Source organism: Taeniopygia guttata, chromosome Z, assembly GCF_048771995.1.
Source record: "Taeniopygia guttata chromosome Z, bTaeGut7.mat, whole genome shotgun sequence".
NCBI lineage: Eukaryota > Metazoa > Chordata > Aves > Passeriformes > Estrildidae > Taeniopygia > Taeniopygia guttata.
In genome coordinates, this window is record NC_133063.1 from 17,060,877 (window position 1) to 17,081,286 (window position 20,410).

Below are 20,410 nucleotides of genomic sequence, written 5' to 3' on the forward strand. Positions count from 1 at the left end.
ACAGAAGTTGTTTTGAGAATTCCATTCGTGTGGCTCTTTCATATGGCTATTTCACAATTGTTTTAAATATTGTTACCTATTTATTGCCATGGAAACTTGCTGCCCCTTATTATAGTCTGGAAACTTTCATACTGTGAGAAAATAGGACTGAGGTTAATGCTTGTGAAACAGAACACTTTCTACATCACTGCCAAGAAGGCCCTGTGATAGTCTGAGTCGAAGTGAGAGATGTTGCTAAACAAAATCAAAGATTTTTAGGTGTGCTGACAAAAATGAAAAGGTAATTTCCTGGCATTAAAAGGAATTTTTAACACAAAAAATGTGTTAAAATTCTTGTGTTAAAGGGCTATGCTGCACAGTAAAGGGGAGAGGCAGAAGATTAAATGATGCAGCACAAATAATCTTCGTTTTCAATGCAAATTAATAATAGCAGCAGCAGTGAAATGTAAGTAAAACTCTACATACGGTAGTTCTAGTCAGATTGTCATTAAGATAAGATGGATTAGCACAGAAGACTAGTAATCAAAGGTGGTTTGGATTTTTTATTTGTTCCTGTCTTTTGGCATCAAAGGAGAAAATGTCACATAAAATCACTGCAAATGATTTTTTAAATCATTGTACACTTGTAGTCTATCAGCAGAAAATTAGTGTGAGGGCATAGCTTCACAAACATGTAAATTATAGAGTAACTCTGCATACTCACCAGGAAAAGCTTTCTTGAGTGCTGGTAACTGTAACTTTGAAATTACTTAGAAATACATTGTTTGGAAAGCCATTCCTTCAAATGGTACTAATTCTTTCATGACTATTTAATAAAATACACTGGAAATGCTACATTTATCACATTTAATTTATTATTACTTTATGATTAACCATCTGCTGCATGCATTGGACAGATTCTTCTTGTTCCTTTTCACTGTGAATCCTTATCTGACCCTTTTGGCTTTGCCCTCACAACACAATGAATTTATGGGAGGTTAGAAAGAGTATCAGGATTTTACAAATGGCATTTCCAAAAAAAAAAAAAAAAAAAAAATGACCTCTGGTGCCACCTTCTGACTGTCGAGAACAAGGACAAGGGACAGTATTTCAACAGAAATTCAGTCTCAAACAGCGGAAGGTCATATACTGTACTGTTTCACTCTCTGTGGAGTCATATGTATTTAATTATGGGGATGATTAGGAGTTTTTTAACATATTTTGCTTTGCATTGAAGTATGAGTTTACTGGAAATGAATGCTTTTGATTTCTGAATTGGTAATATTACTTCTAAATACTTGCTTATTTCAAATGATAACTAGATATTAATAAATACCATACAGTGCTAATTATTTCTGCTAACACTGGTATTTCAAAAAAGACTGGAAGTTTGTGTGTGGACTTTTTTTTTGTTCATAATCTGAAATTACCATTATGTAGAACTGTTTGAAATATAGGAAGTTTGCCTCTAGATTGAGGCAAGTGCTTCTGGAGTATCTGAAAACCCTCATAATTGATATTTTAGAAGATTTTATTAATCTGTAGTTCATCACCGGGTCTAGAGACAATGTGATAGTTAAGTGTTTTTATCATGTTCTGATATGAATATGTGGCAAGTAACCTGAGCTTGTTTAATTCCACTCCACAAAATTTAAATCTTAGTATTTGTAATGCATATTTTTTATCTATATGTATATTTAACATACTATTAAGGAAAATAAAATATGGGATATGAAACACTTACAAGTATACAACTGAAAACTTACTAAGAACTTCCAATCTCCATAGATTTATTAACACAAAATGAACTGAGGGGAAAAAGTACTTTCAGTGAAGCATCAGTGCTGCTACAAAGATCTACACTGGAGAAGAATTTAACTCTTCTCTTTAATGCAGAATACAAAATGGTTTGGCTGTGGGTAAATCATCCATACTGCCCAAAACCGCTAGATGTAGCTGTTGATGCTTGCAGCAGGAAGACCGCACACACCCAAACACACACCCACACCTGCCTGCCCCCTCCTCCTCCCTTCCCCAGCAGGGTATTTGTTGATTCAGGAAGGCGATGTTTTGGATTTTTACTTTTTTAATCTAAAATCTTCGTATTTTGGCTTTCCTTGCAATATTACGTAGGTCTTTTTGCAGTCTCTGAATTTGTCATCCCTCTTCATTAGACATGAGAGAAGAAGGTAGTGTAAAATTTAAATATGATATGAGTATTCATTAATTAATTATAAATAATGATTATTGAAAATTAGTTAACACATATGCTTCCAGCAATTGGCCTGACATTGTGACTGAAGTGGTACAGGGCAAGTTTCTCTTGCAGCATTGATGCATTTTTCATAGCTGGGACATAGCAGTAATCTGATGAGCTGCAACTGATGCAATACCAGATGGATCCCTGAAAATAGGAGTACTGTACTAATCTGTCTGGATTATTGAATTCTGTGGCCACTTGGCAGTATATCAGGGAATGCTTGTAGAACTGAATCAAAATAGATTATGAAGTTTTATTTTCGGTTACATCTATAAATGTTCTGTATCCTGTTTTAGCATTTTTGTGGGAAATGCATCTAAAAAGTTACCCATTGCTTTTATTTATATTGCTTTTTAAAAAGTTGTTTTGTTTCTCAGCTACCTGTGCCACAGCAATATTTAGAATTGTGTTGACATTACAAGTCTGTAAAATTTTGCTAGAATTGCCAGTTTAATTAGGAAAATTATGAACTAAAAAAATACAAAACAAAATATGAAATTAAAAAATCCAACCCAATTTCCTTATCAATAAAAATACGGTATGCATGTAAGCATATACAAAACTTTTTTGTATCATTTTCTTCTGCATGATTAAGACAAGTACATTTGTGGGCAAATGTATTTGCATTTTGATGCTTTTCGACAGTGTAATTGTAAAATATACACTCAGGGAGAAAGAGACAGAAAAGATGGATATGGTAGTGGAGAGAGTTATGCATTTTGCTGGTTGCATGCTTCATTCATGCCCTGTGAATGAAGTGCAGAAGCTAGGGATCTGATGTTGCTATTAATTTATAGCGATAAATATAAACAAGTATTTAGTGTAACAAATATTTAGTCAGTTTTAGAAGAATGTTAATGGCTGACTGTTGACAAGCACCCATAGCTGTACATTTTATGAATGTTGAAGAACTGGGAAAAATGCATGAATTCTTGGATTTAGTTTACTGTTAGTGGTGATGTTTTATTTGTTATTAACAAATTTTTATACAGAAATTGTTATACATACAAATGACTGGTAGAAGACTGGCATCTACGCTCCTACTTGAATGAAGTGAATATCCTGCAGATACAAAAGACCTACGATATAGGGTGTCATGCATTCCCACGTGCACCTGTCCTGTGAGCCCATGTTCTGTTCTCAGTTGTGCTTCTGTGGCTTTGTACAGATCCTAAGGTGACTACTGTGGTATAAATATGCTTACATTAACATTTGTATATTTGTATGTGCTCCTTTGACTACACAGTTCACAGCTGATTTGTGATAGCCCTGATAACTTGTCCAGACATCATGACAGCTTGTCCAGACATCACATGGCAAATGCCTGGTCCAGGCAGCAGTGTAAGTGGATCATCAGTGCAAGAACTACAGCGAGAGGATTACAGATATTTAAATCCAGAAGCAAAGCTACAGGAATTTTGCCATGAGACACTCTAGAACTCAAAGAAAAATTAATCCCTGAAGAATTAGTTAATAATGAAGTACACTGGTTTCTTAAGCATCATTCCCTGTTCAGCCAAGGCAAATTCACTGCAGTCTCTGAGCCAGGAGAAAAACAGCAGCAGTTTTACCCTTTCTAGTAATGTAGTCCCTGCTGCTGCTGACCTCAACGCAGTTTTGCCCTCTCTGTGCCAGTTGTTTCCCCTCTCCTCTTCTTCCCTCCTATTTCCTCCCTTCCACTCATGTTTTGGATAGCCATTGGGTGGACTAGGTCTTAAAGTTAAGAGCTGCATTACAAAACATGAACACAGGCCAAAGAAATTGTATAGAAATTACCATAGAAATCTCTACCAATAAAAAATATGTAAATCATAGTGTAAAAAGTATTTTTTTTTCTCCAGTTTCCCCCATTGCACTCGATCTGTGCTTCATAACAGGGATCTGCTTTCCATGAGTCATGAACTATGTACTGCCCCTCACAAAGACAGAACAAAACATTTTTAATTTGTATGTTTATGGTAGAAAAGGTCATAAAAACAAGTCTCTATATTTGAACCATTTTTGTATAGTCCACAGAATGATTTAAAGTCTAGAGTGCCAAATTTTAATATTTTCTTTACATGCCTGGAAATGCAAACAAATCAAACTACTGCAGTTTAAAAGTTCCAGCAATGACTCAGTCGTACTATTAAAAAAAAAAAAAAAAAAAGAAAGAAAAAAAGAAAAAACTCAAATGTTGAAACCAGTGTAATCTCTTTTACAGTAACCTTTATTTTAACCAACTGCATCCAAATGTTGAGTCAGGGATGGGTGGTGTTTGGCTTTTTGGGGTTTTGTGGGGTTTTTTGTTTGTTGGTTTGTGGTTTTTTTGTATTTTTTTCCCCTGAAATTGAATTTTTTGCTGCTACACAAAGGTGTTTACTTGGAAAAGAATTGCAAATTCATTATAAATATTCTTGATTTATTTAAACTGTCTACTCTCACTTTGACTACTAACTAATTTTTTAGGCTGCTATGATTATAATTAATTGGGTGATCCAGTTCAAAACAGGTGCTGAACTGTGTTTCATGTACCAAGAAACAAAGAAAGTCTGAACATGGCTGAAGGCTGAAGGTTTGCTCTGTCCCTTGTTAATTTTCTGGTCCTTGGAGTGGTGGAATAGGTAACTCTTTTTTTTCAATGCACCGCTAACCTACAGCAGGAATCCCAGTTGCATATACATGGCACTCACTGTCAATGCTTAGGACTGCTAGTGGAGAAAAGTAGGATGCAGGTGTTTACCACTGTCACAGCTTAATTGAAGGGCAGCTGCATCCATCATCAAAGTTTCTATAGCCTTTTGAGGATGTTGTAGGGAGTACTGAAGTGATTTAGCCTAAAAGTTACATGTGTGTGTCCCACTGATGAGCCTGACCTTTAATGAAAAGCTTGTGAGATACGGGTCAGTATAAATGCTTTCAATCTGGAGAACCAAACAGAAATATGGGAATGGTCCAGGTTCAAAAGGCAGCCCTAAATTACAAACCTAGACTACAGTTATAGTCTCAAATAGCCTGTTGCCACATACTGCTGTTTTGGTTAGACCTCATTAATCTTCAAGTAGGTGAAAAGCCTTTTAGACCCTGGAAATTTTTTAATGCCTGTCTTGGACTGAGACAGTTTAAAGAGGTGGGCAGTCTGAAATGAGTGACTTCCTCATTGATTCCAAGCAATCTCTTCTCACTGATGATGAATGAGATATGAGTAGATACAAGTGAAAAAGTAACAGTTTAGTAACAGAATGCCACCTGGAAAGGGAAAAAAGGAATATAACACTAACTCACTATCTGCCACACGACCAAAGAGACCTGAAAGGCTGAAGATGTCCTTCCTGAGACCGTGCCCAGCAGGGAAGGCCTCGGGCTTGTAGGACAGAGGGACGAGATGGCAACAGATCCCTCCTGGAAGGCAGAGCTCACGGGGCAGGTGCAGCAGCAGATGGAGACCTGACGGCCCCTCAGGGCCACCAATTCCCCAGGGGCCCAGCAGGACGGGGGGCACTCTGTGTTCCCTGTCCCCTCTGGCCTGGGACGCTCAGTGTTCCCTGTCCCCTCTGGCCAGGGACACTCGGTGTTCCCTGTCCCCTCTGGCCTGGGACGCTCGGTGTTCCCTGTCACCAGCCAGGCACTGCCACTGAGCCACCGGTGGCTCGGCTGGAGTGGGGTCACTGTGGGCCAGTGCCTCAGCTGTGACAGGCACCTGCGGAATCCTCCCCAGCCCAAAACCCCTGCTGCAGCCTCTCCGAGATTAGGAAAAAACCCCAAAAACTGAAAAGGGAAGAAAAAAACTTTTGCCTGAGCAAAGAACAAATGAAGCAAATACCATGCAGCAAAGAAGATCCCCATGAGAGACAATTTTAAAAATACCCATGATAGCACCCCCAGACACACACAAGACAGGGTCTTACAGACACAGCAACAATTTCTGGAGACAGTAAATATGAAATACAATAACATTATGGATCACAAAAGAATGCCTCATAAGACAAAAAAAAAAACCCCAAACAACCAAACAAAAAAAAAACTAACAAAAAAAAAAAAAAACACAAAAAAACCCCAACCAAGCAAAAAACCACATGAGCACAAAGCTGTTGGTGTTTAGCAGGGACTCATCTGCTGGTATACATGGACATTATGATGCTTGAACCAAAATTAAAATTATCTTTTTGTTTAATATGTAATTTTTACAAGTATTATCATTTTTCAGCAGAACTAAAATTACCATATTCTGTCAGTGAGTACTTTACAAGAATGTATTTTTACAGTATGGTTCATTGTATTCATACATTGAAATAGGTAAATCCAAGAAACAAGCAAAAGATCAGCACAGCTACACAGTATCAAATATCCTAATAATACATCGAAGTACATACTCACACACAGTAGTTATCCATTGATGTCACATTACAGATTGCAGCCCCGAAATGGCTATCAATCATCGTTTGACACGAGAACGTCCTTTGGGTTCCCCTGCAGATGCCTTACCATCTCTTTGGCTTCCATTAGTCTCCAAAATCTGTGCTTTAAAACATTTTGTAGTTTTAATAATGAAGCTATTTAGCACATTGTTTTCTGTGGGATGTAGAAAGCATAACTGCTTTCATTTTACTGGAAATATTCATGAAAGCATGAGAACACACTCAAATCCAGAAAACACAGAAGAGTAACATGATCACTCTGTTACACTGCTGAGGACTGATGCTGAGGCCAATGACACAGGTGGTGCAGGAGCTGAGAAGAGACCAGAGTGGCTGTTGATATGTCATTTGCTTTCTGATTTCACTTACCTTTTCAAATTGGTTTCTAATCCCACTGAAAGTTTTGGAGCGCATCAAGTAATTTGAAGCCATTTCCAAAGCAGAGGCTGTGTTTTCATGCTTGTCATGGGAAATTTTCCTTAAATCCTCTTTGCATTCCTAGAGTGCCCCACCTTATTCTGGAGTTCCCACTCCTTCCAGGATGTCATCTTCTAGACACTACAGAAGAGTTAAAAGCCTAATTTGTGTTGCACATGTACATTTCAGTGACAACAGCTGTCTAATTTTTTAATGGAGCTGTATGTTTTGGCACTGAAGAAATATGACTACTCCCATAACTTATTCAGCAGTTGCCAATAAATAGGGATGATGGTTCAAATTAATTTTTATTTAATTTTGTCCCTCTAGACAAGAATCCTAGTTCGATCTTGTCTTATAGAAACAGAATCAACAAATAAACAAAACTATGGTAGTGAATATAATTTCTTATGAAAAGTATCTCATGAAATTTGATTTTTTTTTCAGAAGAACAATAATTTAAAAGTTACCTAATGGAGATAAAATATGCCAGAAGGGATCTTTGTAATTTTTCAATTTTTCTGCATTCTTGAAGGAAAGCTTAAGACAAATGGATGCCAATAAAACTCATAGAAAATACATATCTAACATTTCTACTGGCATTGTAAGAAATATATGTCTATCTGTGTTCTGGATATTAAATATTCCTCCATCTCCCTAACCCCTAAAAAAGTGTTCAAGTCTTTTCTGGGTTAATCTGTCTCTTTTTTGCTAATTTTGTATAGAAGAAAGTCAGCATACTTCTGATACATATTCAGACATTGTGTACAACATATTGGTAAACAAGTACATGCTCCTGCAAATTGTAGAATATTTAATGGCTGATGATTGGAAAGAAAATTTTAAAAAGGAAATACTGATCTCAGACTTTTCTCATAATCTCAAAATATTATTCTCTCTTTCAAGGCAGCTGCTTTTTTTAATCCAATGCGAAGTCATAGTGGCAATTAATTTGCAATGAATGAGCATTAGACAAGTCTCCACTCTCCAATATAATGTCTGTAGAGGTGAAACAGCCAACTCTGTTTTTAAAGCTGAAATTCACAGTTCTTTTCCCACTGCTTCTGGGTTTACTGACATCAAGAGAATTGCATTTCTGGTAACTGTGCTGCTGCTAAAAAATACTAGACTCCACATTCTAGTCTGTTGTGGGTTTTAGCTCATCTGGTTATTAGTCTTCTGAAGGGTGCTTAGGGGAATACTGTACTGTGCTGTCCTGAGTTGTGTCTGGACTGCAGCTTTCACAGAGATAAAGGTGACAATAGTACTTATAAGCAAATAAAATACCAGAGCAAGCAGAAGCTGTTAGTATCAAATGTAACAGGCAGTAACAGGTAAGCCTTTCAGAACTTCATTGTGCAAAAATATTTGCAAAACAGAAATATTTGCAGGAGAGCCCCACCTTGCAATTGTGACAATGAGGGGCAGTGGGGCAAGCTGCATTTCTTTCAGGTGCCTATGAAAGAAACTCCCTGTTGCCATCTCTTTAGAGAGATATCTGTCCTTTCTTTTTCCAGCTTGTAATTACGGTGACATAAAATAAGTAAAGATAGTGGTAGTCAGTTAGCACCCAAAGATCTATTGTAACACCCCGAACATCTTTTATCTGCATTCTTGACATAGGTAAAATTTAGAATTTGGCATAAAGTCACAAGACAATAAAAAAAAAATCTCATAAAAAAAAATTACTGTTTTATTCTTGTGTATTACATTAGAATTCTGGCTGCAATAAGAGATGGTCTAATCAGCAAGGGAATAAAATGGTCTGAGGTCCGCCTCAGTGAATGACAACTTGGCAGAAAAGACATTTCAGCATCTTCCTACCATGTCCTGCATTTGATTGTAATAGCTCTTGATTGTAATGGTAGTTTGAGCCATTTTATATTATAGGGATTGTCAAAATCTGTATGATACAGTCTGTATGACTCTTACGTTTACAAAAATAATCATTAAGTGTTGCAGCTAATGCAATCCATAGCCTTCCTAAATACTAGATGGAAGCCCTCTCTTAACATACTTTCCCTCTAATTTCTGCATTTATCTGTCTTTTGCTATGCTATTATAGTAATTATTTGATTTGCACAGTTTCATTCTGAGGACCATTTTGTGGGTTGCTGGTCGGTTTGTGGTAGGAGCCTGTCATTACCTAGAAGAGTCTCCTGCTGTTATGTAAATAACTTTTAACAAAGCCTGTGCTAGAATGACACTTTTGACCTCCAGATGACACATCATTACAAAAGGAACATTTAGAAATTGCTGCTATTTTATGGTTGCTTCCAGGATGCTGGGTTTTCAGCTGAAATTTTACATTATTTTATAGCTGAAACAAAATACTGAAAAGCAATCTAAAAAAAGATTGTTCTTCACCTTTGTCGTATTCTGTTTCTATCATTGTTTTCTTCTTTTCCTTTTTATGTTAGAACAATTTGTAAAACAATCCTCTACCTTCAGCTGTCCCTAGCACACAATATTTGATTTTAGTGGTACCAGCATTTTAAAGTCTGTTTTCCTGAGTATTATGGTGCAACCGGCCTTAAAATCTATAATGCCATTGAACCACTATTTATTACAGAAGATTTTTCACTTTTTTTTAATAGACAAAGTTAAAAAATAATCTAATTTTTGAAGAATATAAATTGACAGTCTGCCCTGAATGCACCTTTTTAGCCTATGGAATATCTACAGTTGTGGCTTCAGAGTGTGTTTTTGACTTTTGACCAATACTCTATTCAAACCTTTAGTCTTTTAAAAATTAAAATATATAGCATGATGAAGAGAAATAAAGTGAAACTGTAGATGGTTCAGCCATATTGGGTTCATTGGTTAGCTATGTCAGGGCAAAAAAGCAAACAATGAAAAAATTTTGGTATCAAATACGTATGATGTTAGTCATATATTTTAATGGGTCTTGCTAGAACTCATAAATAAATTTGCTGGCTATTTCTGTTCTAGTTGCTTCTGCTTTCATTTAAACAGTCTTCAATTGTGGAGGGTTGGGATGGCCACAAAATTTCTAGAATCAATAAGAAATATGCAGCTGTTAGAAAAAAAACTGTTTGCGAAATTAGAAAATATAGTTTCAGTATAACTCTTCAAAACTGCGTCTAGATGTATTAGGATATCTTCAAATGGAACTGATTTTTGTATTTTAAAATTCTTTTCATAATTCCCCACAACTTTTTTTTTCCTGTTCTCCTCCTGTGTCCATCGCTCTGTTTTTCTTCACAGAAAAAAAGTATCTATGTACGAAGCCAAAACATGACCAAAACCCAACACTTTCAGTTTTATTTATTATTATGTTTAACCTAGGATTTCTTTTCTGAAGTTACAGTTGGTTGAAGGAAAATAATAAGGCATTGTGCCTTTCTACTGCATTTTTATTGGGAAGAAAAAGGAAAGAGTAGAAATTACAAAAAACTCAAAACTCATAATTAAAAAAACTTGTCTTTCCAAAGAAATATTATAGCATCTTATGTGAAAATAAGAATTAAAAAAAAAAAAAAATTATGAACCCTTAGTCTGGATCTTAACAGAGCAATTTCCAGCTACTGTTGGTACTAAAGAGGAGACAGAAGCATTATTATGCAATAACAGAAAAAGTAATTTTTGTTTGATCCTAAAGGGTAGGCATTAGTATTTGCCTGTTGAATTCTTTTCCACAAGTGTATATGCAGAAAAAAAAAAAAGTGTATATGCAGAAATCTCACTAAAAATATAATAGTAATAGTAATAACATTAATTATAATAATAATCCCAGACTTGCATTAACAGTAAAGTCAATTAACTAAACTAGTGACATAACACAGAATGTTAAAAGTAAGAATATCTCAGCAGGAGTTTATTTGTCTTGACATCAAAAGTTTGAGTCTATTGTATTTAAAAAAATGGAGTGCTGTGAATGCAGAAAAGAGGTATTTGTGATAGAGGTACCTGACCATTGTGAGTACTAGATATTTTTAATTGTAAACTAATTGTGGCTTGGTCTTTTTAATATTATAGCTTGAAGCAATGATTTGCATCAGCCTTATTTACTCCCTTTCTCCCACCATGAGTTTTTTCACAAGCCAGACTCCACTGTGGAGATCCTGTGAAGTCTCTCTGTTTTTCTACATTTGTTCATTTTTTCATATTCACATTGTATTAAGGGACAGAGATTTTTCTAACAGTGTTCTTTGTTATGTATTTATCTCTCTGCAATGTAATTTTACATTACAATGTGATTTTAATAATCCAGCTACTCTCTGTTTAAATAGTAAGAAGCAATCAATACCTTCCTTCCCAAAAAAACCCACCCACCTGAAAAAAAATCCTAAAACCCAAATGAACTCCTTTTTCTCATCCTCATCTTCTTCCTCTCCCCCCTCTCAGTGAGGACTGATAACTACATGTACTCTGCATGCTGTGGCTTATGTTGTACAACTGCAGCATGTAATCAAATCTGACAGGTGAACCCCCAAGCAAAATTATTTTCTGTTCATGAATAGAAAAAAATTGTAAAAACATAGACAAAACCATGCAGCTAACACAGATCACAGATCCTAGGAAAACACTGTGTTATGCTTTCTTAGTATTAAAAAAGCACTTACTGGAAGAGACCCTCATAAAGGGAAGAACCCTGAATAGTATTTTCCATAGCTTTTTCTTTCTGAAACTATCTAAAAGGCAGAGGAAGTTCTTTCATATTTTTTTTTCTCTCTCTCTCTGTGTCCTTTCGTACCTTTTCCTATTTTTTTTCTGTGTGACATTATATATTTTGATCTGATTTGAAAGTAGTCAAGGGCAAGAACAGAAGGAAAAAGAACTTTTGATTTTAGATCTACACCAAAGCTCAGTGACTAGGCAGGAAGACAACTAAGGAGCCTAAGACAAAAATCAGAGAAAGAGAAAATTGGCCACAACCAACATGTAAAACCCCACACAGATTTCTAAACCATGAAGAAAAACTGAAATAGAATTTGATTCCACTGTGCTTCCTCCTGCTGCGCTCACTGTTGAACTCAGTGTTACTGAGAAAACCCAAATTGCAATGCTGTCCTTACCCTTCAATTGAAATGGAGAAGAAAAAAAAAAGAAAGAAAAAGAAGAAAAAGAAAAAGAGAAAAAGAAAAAGAAAAAGAAAAAGAAAAAGAAAAAGAAAAAGAAAAAGAAAAAGAAAAAGAAAAAGAAAAAGAAAAAGAAAAAGAAAAAGAAAAAGAAAAAGAAAAAGAAAAAGAAAAAGAAAAAGAAAAAGAAAAAGAAAAAAGAAAAAGAAAAAGGAAGAGAAAAAAAGAAAAAGAAAAAGAAAAAAAGAAAAAGAAAAAGAAAAAGAAAAAGAAAAAGAAAAAGAAAAAGAAAAAGAAAAAGAAAAAGAAAAAGAAAAAGAAAAAGAAAAAGAAAAAGAAAAAGAAAAAGAAAAAGAAAAAGAAAAAGAAAAAGAAAAAGAAAAAGAAAAAGAAAAAGAAAAAGAAAAAGAAAAAGAAAAAAGAAAAAGAAAAAGGAAGAGAAAAAAAGAAAAAGAAAAAGAAAAAAAGAAAAAGAAAAAGAAAAAGAAAAAGAAAAAGAAAAAGAAAAAGAAAAAGAAAAAGAAAAAGAAAAAGAAAAAGAAAAAGAAAAAGAAAAAGAAAAAGAAAAAGAAAAAGAAAAAGGAAAAAGAAAAAGAAAAAGAAAAAGAAAAAGAAAAAGAAAAAGAAAAAGAAGGAAAAGAAAAAGGAAGGGGAAGGTGAATGTGAAGGGAAGGGAAGAAAAAAGATACCTGACTGTAGGTCTTTGTATAAAAGTTTCCCAATGGGAAACATTCACAGATAATTTTTGTTTTCTGTATAGGAGACAGTGGACAAACATGGAAGGATCTATGAAAGGCTTTTCTTTTATTTACTCAAGTAAATAAACTTTTAATAAACATCTATGTAAATCTCATAATGGCTTACAATGGTTTAAGCTTGGTTACAGGAAGACCTTCTCTTAAAGGAGATGCTGTTTTCCTCTGGTCCATGAAATGAACATCAGTGGTTTGCTTACGTTTCAACACAAATTTGATTAAAAATTCTAACTTTGTAATTTTGGGAAAAATTTTACAACATCTTGTATGCTAACCAAAGTAGAGAGTAGAATAATTTTTTTTTTACTCTGACATATTTTTGTCATGTCTTTTGAACTTCCTTGACACCTACAGAAAAACAGTGATTCTATTTTTCATCACAAAGATTCTTTTGCCTGTGTACATGAACACATTAGCTTTAGTCAGATGGATATTAATATTTGATTTTCTGAGGAGAGAAAACATGTTTCAGGAATAAAATCCAGAAAACCAAAGACTGTTGGTCTAGATTTGTAAATATACAAAATTTAGGACAAGTTTTAGGTACCACAATGCTATTCATGCCTATACATGAGAGTGGATTTTGGTGCGGTTTAGTGTGGGACCTAGATTTAGCTAAAGGGAGAAATGTGAGTTTCTAGCCAGGCAGAAGCCTGGGAAATAGCTAGAGAAGAATGTAAATAATTCTTTATTTCGTTTTTTACATTGTTTATAGTTAAGTTTTATTACTGTGCGTCAAGCACTCTATACTAATACTGTGAATTGTTTTCACTTTAGAGCTAATAGAGTTAGTTCTCACGAAGCTCTGTATAAAAGAGCAGTGTATTTTGAATAAAACAGAGTTTTACTCTCAGCAGCCTTCTAGTCAGTCTTCTCATTCCTGTCCTGCCTTGACAGCAACAGTTTAGTTTTCTCTGCTGAAGGAATCAGAGGATAACAATGAAGAATATGAGAGCTCAGTAAATAATTCCAGACAAAACCATAAAGCATGATGCCTGTCCATGTCTCCATTTTGTGACAAAATTTAATAGAACATTCATTGCTCATTCCTGCTTTTCAGGTTGATGTTGTGACCTGGTAACTCTGTTCATTCTGCAAAATGATAACAGAACACGGTAAATCTTATGGTTGATTTTTTTCTCTCCCCTCTCAAGATTCACTTAGTGGGCTTGAAAAGAGCTACTTCAAACAGCTGTGAAGAACCTGGACAAAGAATCTGTCTCTTAATTTGACTTAGGTACATTGTCCTCATTGATATACCCTTTTCATACTCCCACATTATGAAAACAAGGGAGGGTTTTTTCCTCAAATTCTTCCATTTCACTGAATATCACACAATCACAGCATGAGTTCTTAATATTTCTCTGTTTTATAGTTTGGAAATTCACTAAGAATAAACACAGAATTTTCCTCTTTTAATTAATTATTTTTTGCTAATTTAATTATAAAATATTGTAGGCTTATAATAATTTGAGGAAGACATAGTATCAACTTGGGAGGTGTCATTCTTAAAGAGAAAAGATTTGAGAAGTTGTAACCAGATCCTACCTATGTGAGACTAAGTTAATTCCTGTTTTATGCTGGTAGACAGTAGTGTGATTCCCCAGGGAGCTTTTATTCAGACTTGAGAACAGTGAATGTACACATTTGGAACCAAAGAATATTTTAGTTTCCAAGGAAGATCAAAGAGAGTATTCCGTCCAAACTCTAGTTAATATACCTTGAGTTAATATACCTTGCTCATGTCATGCCCAGCTTAATTTTTACAGTCTGTGAAGAAGGTGATTTCACACCCTCTCTGAGCAATCTCTTCCACTGCTAGAACCCACTCATGATGAAAAAATTTTTCTTAGGATTTACCCAGCATTTTCTAACAAAGCTCCCAGCTTTGTTCTTCTTCTATCCTCTTTATCAGGCATATGTGGACAGCCACCAATTCTCTTCCCTGTCTTTTCTTTTTTTTTGGAGGCCAAGCAAATCTATCTCTTGACACTCTGCATGTCCTGTGCTCCATCATCCTGAACAATGCTGTAGGTTAAATCATATATGTGGTTTTTTTCCCCTCATTTTTTGCAAGTTGGATTACCCTCATTTGGAAATACTTTTGTGAAAACACAGTCAATCAAAACAAAGTACACTTGCTGTGTGCATATACAGTTTACAATTTATACAGAGCACTTCCTTTACATTTAAAACAGAAGATGAAAGGGACCTTTGTGAAAATATGAAAGCACACATTTTTCAGTTTATCCTTTATATTTAATTTACAGGAAGTTTTATTTTTTCAGACTGCTACCAAAGATTTTCTCTGCTGGTTAAAACATTAGATGGGCCTGAAATGTTAGTTCTGTCACTGGACAGAAAGATTTTTATGTTTTTCTTCTTTCTTCAATCAGGATATGATCTTGGAACATAACATTTTCAGTAATATATACGTATATGTATTTATTATATTTGTTGAATCTTCAGATAAGTGTTTCTGGAAATAAAATTACTTTTATAGAGTGTTCTGTTTAATAAGGTGCTAGTAAGCATTTTCCAAGTAAATACACTTGTTAAGAATCCTAAAACTGATTAAATGAAGATGCTTTTGGTTGAGGTCAGCCATTGTAAAGGTCATTTAAACAGTCAGTGTAGCATCAGTGACAGCTGGAACACCTAATATTGACAATTTTTTTTCTGAGAAAACAAGTTTAGTTCTTGAAAAAAGCATTTAGTTCTTGAGCTACCTGCAAACAAGTGATTTTTTTTCACCTTGGTGAGAATTTGGCAGAAAGGTCAGTCCTTAAATACCTGTTATTTTATCTGTGCCAAGAGATTAATTGAGGAATCAAGGTTGAAATTAACACTTTCTCTACAATTGCAGTACTTAAGAGAGAATCCCCTTCTGCAATTTTCACTTGTTATTTTGGTTTTTCTTTTGTTTGTTTTTTTCCTAGGATGTTTTGCATTTCCTTTGTTTCCCCTGCACCTGCTTTTACTGCTATCCAGTGACCATTTGTCACATTAATGATGTGACCATGATTTTCGTAGCAACTCTTCCATTACTGTGTGGTTATAGAAGGCACACACAGTTGTAGTTGCTGGAGGCAGGTTTTCAAACAGCCCTGCTATTCTTAGAAGGCATGTCCTAGCATCAAACTCCAGAATTTTATTCATCAGACTATCCAGCCTGGTACAATAAATGGCTTTGAAATCTGAGGAATGTTTAATATGAAGTTTCTGGTGGTACCACTCTCTATAGATAATGAAAATTTCACAAATAGCATTTTTCAAAGACTATGGCCCAATTCCTAACCGAGGTCTTCTCTGTTTCACTAAGGTGTTATAGTTACAAACACAAGAACAAACCAGAACAGTTGTGGGGAAGATGGGGAAGGGGTTCTTTGGTTAAGAGAACAAGCAACTGAGTCAGGCTGAAAAGGGATAAATTCAACCAGGTTAAACTGAACTTTGGCCTTGTTTCAAGACTGTTTATATCTATGTACTTCTGAATATCTATGTTCTTCTGAATATCTATGTTCTTATGCCTGTGCCCAAGATAAATTTTCTTCTTCCTGTTTCCTCAAGGGCTGCATGTCTGATGTGACTCAAATCTGGTTCAGACTCATACTCTGTTCACAAAACTGAGACAGAAAATAAATACCTGTTTTCCCACAAATCCTTTCTGATTTCAAATTGCAAAGCATCAGATCCATTTGGCTTGAAAATGAAGTGGGACAATTTTACACACAGGAAAAGAAAGGCTCCCTATTTTGCACTTTGGAACCCAGAATAAATCTTCTCTTTATTTTTAAAATTTTTTGAAGCAGAAATATTAATTTTTTTTGTATTTTTTGAAATAAACAGAAATAACAGAAAACCATATGAAGCAGCAGACTATCTGTGTGGTTGCATTGCTTTCTAAAAAAAGAAAAAAGAAGACACATACATGAAAATTCTTGATTTGATTTTTTTTTCTTTTTGTTATTTTTACAAAGTTGAGGAAGCCTTGCTTTTTATTAAAGTCTACTCATTCTTCTGTACTAAAAAGAGAAATTCCAAGGGATTTGTGGAATGTAACTAGACAATATTATTTAGAAACAAGGAAAAAAACCTTGTAATTTTTATGTTTCAAACCTGTCTGAAAAGTACATAATTTTCTATTTTTCTGTTGCTAAATTGTTTCATTAGAAGATATCTTTTGCTACAGCTCATTTGCAATGACTTGGATTAAGTGAGAGAAGATGATACAAAAAGTGTTAGAGATACCGGAGATGAGAGTATAATGGACAGCCAGACTGCTCATTTTTCCTGGGAATGATAGACTATAAAAAGTTGTCTTTTGCCCTCCAGTACACACATTCATGTCCCATTGAAGTCAGCCTTGCAGAAATCCATGGGAACTCTGTGTGCATGTACCAGAGAGGATTTTTTGTTAAACCAAATGCTTTGTATTTAGTATAAGAGGATCTAGAAATTATAAGAAATCAGAAATGTTCAGAATAGTAATATCACTGATAAATTCAGCTAATCTTACTCTGTATATTTGATTGCCATAGGACATTCTTAATATATGTATAAAATACACATAAAAATAGATTTAAAATGGACATACATATAAACATACAAAACATATTTTTCCTACATTATAAGTTATATTTTTAGTGGAAAATAGAGGATGCGGTTTTACTATTTATTTCAGCTCAATAATCAAGTGATTATTTTCTGTGTTTTCCAATTCTTGTACTTGTATTAGAGGCATTATTCCTCTCACTTGGATTGTGTTCTGAGCATGTTTACTCAATGACACTAGATTTAGCCTTATATTGTGTCTGCTTTCTCCAGTTCAATCTTCTGAACAAAGAGAATTGATCATTTTGACAAAGAGTGAGTTCATAGGATCATGGAATCATTAAGATTGAAAAAGACTTCTAAGGTCGTTGAGTCCAACCATTAACTCAGTGCTGCCTTGTTTACCACTAATTCCCAAGTATCCCCAAATGCCACATCCAAACACCTTTTGAAAACTTCCAGGAATGGTAATTACACCTCTTTCTTGGACAGCCTGCTCCAATGCATGACCATACTGCAAAGAAATATTTTCTGATCTTTTCCGATATTCCCCTGGTGGGACTTGTTACTCAGGATAAGAGACTGATCCCCACCTGTCTTCAGCCTCCTTTCACTGAGGTGGAAATGGTTAAGGTCTTCCCTGATATTCCTTTTCTCCAGGCTAAACACCCTCAGCACCTCAGTCGCTCCTCATATGACTTACTCTTCAGATGCTATCTCACCTCTGTTGCCCTTCCCTGGAGTCTCTCCAGCACCTTGTCTTTACTGAAGTGAGGGTCCTAACACTGACCACAGTTGTGGTCTTACTAGTGCCAAGTACAGGGGTTCAGTCACTGCTCTGGTCCTGCTTGCTGCGGTCTTTCTGACCTAAGTCAAGATGCCCTTGGCCTTCTTGGCCACCTGGGAACACATGCTGGCTCACAGTCAAGGTTTTTTGACCAGCACCCCCAGCTGTTTTTCTACTGGGCAGACTTCCAGCCATGTTTCTCTCACTCTGCAATGGTGCAGCGGACTGGTGTGACCCAAGGGCAGGACACAGCACCTGGCCTTGCTGAACCTCACACCACCGACCTCCTCCCATCAATCCAGCTTGTCCAGGGACTTCTGTAGATCCTTTCTGCCATCCAGCAGATCAGCACTCCTGCCCAGCTTGATGTCACTGCAAACTCACTGAGGGCCACTCCATCCCCTTGTCCAGACCATCGACACAGCTGTTAGGCAGGGCTGGCCCCAGGACTGAGCCCTGGGAACACCACTGGAGACTGGCTGCCAGCTGGTGTAGCTCCATTCACCACCACTCTCTGGGCCTGGCCAACCAGCCAGTATTTCAATCAGTGAACTGTGCACATGTCCCAGACATGGGAAGCCAGCTTCTCCAGGAGAATCCTGTGGAAAATGGTGTCAAAGGCTTTACTGAAATCAAAGGAAGCAACATCCACAGTCTTTCTCTCATCTACTAAATGGGTCATCCTGTCATAGTAGAAGATCAGTATGGTCAAGCAAGACCTGCCTTTCCTAAATTCATGCTGCGTGGGCCTGACTTCTTCTTGTTTGTCTTGCAAATGCCATGTAATGGCATTCCAGGTGATCTGCTCCATGGCTTTCCCTGACACTGAGGTCAGGCTGACTGGTCTCTAGCTCTGCAGATCCTACCTCCAGCCCTTCTTTTAGATGGGCATCACATATAATAATTTTAAGTCAACGGGAACCTCTCAATTTATCCAAGACTGATGACAAAAAAATGGAAAGTGGTTTGGTGAATTATTCCATCAGCTCCATCAGCACTATTGGGTGGACTCCATTTGACCCTGTAGACCTGTGTGTATCTAAGTGATATAGCAGATCACTGACAAAATGTTTGACTCAGGATTATGGGGGCTTCATTTTCTCCCTATTTCTGTTTTCCAGCTTAGGGGCTGAGTGCCCTGAGGGCAATTGGTCTTGCTGTTCAAGACTGAGGGAAAGGCATTAAGTATCTCAGTCGTCTCCTCATCCTTGGTCACTATGTTTCTGTCTACAAACAGTGAAGGGTGGAGATTCTCCTTAGCCCTCCTTTTGTCTTGGGGTCTTTTACAGTGGTAGCCAGATTAAATTCTACCTCAGCTTTGGTATTTCCAATTTTCTCCCTGCAAGAGAGAAAATACTTATTACAGATTAAAATGGTACCAAAAGTGTGGATTTGAACAAACAGAAAATTTAAATTAGAATAAAATACTAGGCAATCTTGAAATATTTGTGTCTTCCTTTATCGAATTTGTTTGCACTTATAAATGCTGTCTGTGAATGTATTCCTAAATCTATTTACTGCTAAAGTAAGAAACTCCTTTTTTGCCTTAAATTTCTATTTTCACCCTATTTTGCTACATAATTGAGGGCTGTTGGAGAGGCTACCTGTAAATTGCAATTATACAGAGGAGAATCTCTCTCCAGATGCTAAGGTCTATCCAAACTGGAAGGTGTCTCCCAACCTTCTTTCTGATTGTTCCAGAGAGAAGTCTGTAGTAATCTCAATAACAATTGATAAATGCCTCCTGTTGACAGTAGTACTGTGTTTTAATGAGCAAATAAACAACCTATGTACCATTCTTGGCAAGAGGCATTCACTGAGGGAAAATGTTAGGCTTACCATTCTGCTCACATGTTGTTCACCTGGGTTTTTAGTCAATTAGTTTTCCCCTAATTCATTGTTTCCACTCACTTGTATATAAACCAAGAAGCACTGAGAAGGAATAGTCCTTGAACCATTATTTCAACAGCAGCCTAAACTCAGCAGCTAAAAAGGCTGGTAAAAGAGAAAGAAATCAGTCTCCTTATAATAAAGGTAAGATTCCTTTCCTGAGGTGCATTCCACAGAAAACTGCAGAACATTGGACAATGTAAGAATTCACTCAGGAAATTTTATGGAGCAGAAATCTATCCCTGTCTTACTCTATATAAAAACTATAATCAATCCTTTTAAAATCCTCTTCCAATATGTTCAAGGAACACTAAGGAAATACCACGTGC